Raw genomic sequence first — 3,029 nt, 5'->3', positions numbered from 1 at the left:
TTATGTTTAGACACTGAGATCGGAGAAAAAACTAAAAAAAAACTTAAATACTTAAGAAAATTGTTGAGGGTGTGTTTGAGGAGGTGGCACTAGAGAGTAAAAAGCTAGATACACAAAAGGAAAAACTGTGAACAATCTGAACAAACTTTTTTATGGGTAAGAATTGCCGACTTCATCCTTACTCAGAATTTGAAAAACAATGAACCTTATGTTACGTGTTCTGAGAATAATTGGTTAAAGTTGAATCAATGAATCAAGCTCATCTTGTGTTGATGGGTGAACCAACTAGATATTATGTTACACCTTAAGCAGGTAAAGTCTTTTCATAAGTCGAGGTCTAAACCGGGGAGAAGATAGGCTCTTGATAAGCTCGTGTTATGATGAGATGTTTCTGCCCGGGTTGACGTATCAACGCTAAAAATTGGTTAAAAAAGTGCAAGAATTGCGGTTTACGGCGTTTAATATGATCAATGCAGTCAAAAAAACTTTTGCCGCTAAGAACCGCACTTATTGCGTCATTTAACCGGTAAATAATAACCGAAATAGTTTTTGTGGCAAATTTTTGCAAGATTTGTTGTTTAGCGGCTAAATTTTCAATTTAGAGGAGACGAGAGGTTTAAAGTGGATACAATTTTTTTAGATAGGGATACAAACTTCAACGCTAAAAACAGCAAATGTTACTAAAAGTGAGCCTTTTCAAGTCGAGCTAAAAGATGCGGAAGAAAAAACAATTTGTCTCTAATCACCATTTCGATGTAGTTTGTTTACGGAAATGTCTTCTCATGGCCAATCATTGTCTGAAACACACGGTTCATTTTTTTCACTCACAGGTGATTTTTTTGAAAAAAATGCTTTTTTGCCTCGTTTTAAAAACATTTTGCAACAGAACGGCCTCAAATTTTTGCTTGAAAGTTAGTTTCGGTGTAATTTCAAAAGTTGCTTAACATTTATCAATGAATCTCATGGTTTATACTGTTTATATATATATATATATATATATAATATATATATATATATATATATATATATATATATATATATATGAATATATATATATATATATATATATATATATATATGTGTGTGTGTGTGTGTGTGTGTGTGTGTGTGTCTGTCTGTCTGTCTGTCTGTCTGTCTGTCTGTCTGTCTGTCTGTCTGTCTGTCTGTCTGTCTGTCTGTCTGTCTGTCTGTCTGTCTGTCTGTCTGTCTGTCTGTCTGTATGTATGTATGTGTATGTTTGTGTGCGCGCGTGTGTGTGCGTGTGTTTGTGCGTGTGTGCGCACCTGAATGTATGTGTGTGATACGATGTAATGCATTCTGTCACTCTGTACAACCTCTGAGTTGTGTTTTTGGCGTACATTCGGGCGGATAGTCGAACTCAAACATTCGTTCAAAATTTTTTTCTTGCCTTTGTTGAAGATTTTTCTCTTTGTCCGTGTGGGTATGTATTTGTGTGTGCGTGTTTGCTTTTTTGTTTTTTGTTTGTTTCTGTGTGTGTGCCTTTGAGTGTGCTAATGTGTGTGAATGTGTTTGGTGTATGTATATGTGTGTTGTGTGTGCGTGCTGATGTCCATGTGTATTATCTGTATTGTGTGTGATATGGTGTGATGTGATGCAATACGATGTGATGTCATGCGATTCATTCTGCCACACCATGTTTGTTGTGATTTATCTGAGCTTGCTTCGTGCGTAATCTTTTGCGTATAGTTGCATATAAATAATTTTTCGCCATTGGGTTCTGTGACCTTGATCAAAATTTGTCTGTGTGTCTTTTGTGAATATTTGTTTGGGTCTTTTTGTGTGTGTTCCAAGGTGTGTGTCTGTGTAGATGTGTGCTGGTGTTTGTTAAGTCTGTGGGTCGTCTGTTTGAATTTGTGTATAAGCATATGTGCCTGGGTGTGTGTGTCTATTTTGTGTGTTTGTGTGTGGTGGATTAGAGTGGGTGAGGGCGACGGTGTGTGTCAGTGTCCTCTTAGCTGGACTGCTGTGTAAATTTGTTTGGATAGTCGAATTAAAAATTTATTCAAAGTGAGGCTTTTTGATTTGATCAAGATTTGTGTTATACAAAGAAGGGTGGTTTTGTACCATGTTGAAACCATGTGTGTGCGCGTGCGTGTGAATGTGTTTGTTCGTTTGTGTGAGTGTGTTTGCTTATGTGAATGCGCGGGCGCGTGTTTGGTGTGCATGTGTGTGTGTGTGTGCATGTGGGTGTTTATGAGTGCGCGCGTGCGTGTGTGAGAAAGAGAGTCTGCGTTTGTTTTTTGTGTGAATGTGTGAATGTGTTTGTTCGTTTGTGTGAGTGTGTTTGCGTGTGTGAATGAGCGGGCGCGTGTTTGGTGTGCATGTGTGTGTGTGTGTGCACGTGGGTGTGTATGAGTGCGCGCGTGCGTGTGTGAGAAAGAGAGTCTGCGTTTGTTTTTTTATATGCCCGTGCGTTTGCATATGCGTGTGTTGGTTCGTGTGTGTCTATTTTGTGTGTTTGTGTGTGGTGTGTTAGAGTGGGTGAGGGCGACGGTGTGTGTCAATGTCCTCTGAGCTGGATTGCTGTGTCAATTTGTTTGGACAGTCGAATTTAGAAATTTATTCAAAGTGAGGCTTTTTGATTTGATCAAGATTTGTTTTATACAAGGAAGGGTTGTTTTGTACCATGTTTATAACCATGTGTGTGCGCGAGCGTGTGAATGTGTTTGTTCGTTTATGTGAGTGTGTTTGCTTATGTAAATGCGCGGGCGCGTGTTTGGTGTGCATGTGTGTCTGTGTGTGCATGTGGATGTGTATGATTGCGCGCGCGAGTGTGTGAGAAAGAGAGTCTGCGTTTGTTTTTTGTGTGAATGTGTGAATGTGTTTGTTCGTTTGTGCGAGTGTCTTTGCGTGTGTGAATGCGCAGGCGAGTGTTTGGTTGTGTGTGTGTGTGTGTGTGTGTGTGTGTGTGTGTGTGTGTGTGCATGTGGGTGTGTATGAGTGCGCGCGTGGGTGTGTGAGAAAGAGAGTCTGCGTTTGTTTTTTGTGTGCCCGTGCGTTTGCGTATG

The sequence above is a fragment of the Convolutriloba macropyga genome, chromosome 7 (assembly GCF_964194025.1).
Source record: "Convolutriloba macropyga chromosome 7, txConMacr16.3, whole genome shotgun sequence".
NCBI classification, from domain to species: domain Eukaryota; kingdom Metazoa; phylum Xenacoelomorpha; order Acoela; family Convolutidae; genus Convolutriloba; species Convolutriloba macropyga.
The sequence above is the reverse complement of the archived record's forward strand: the minus strand, read 5'-3'. Positions refer to the sequence as shown.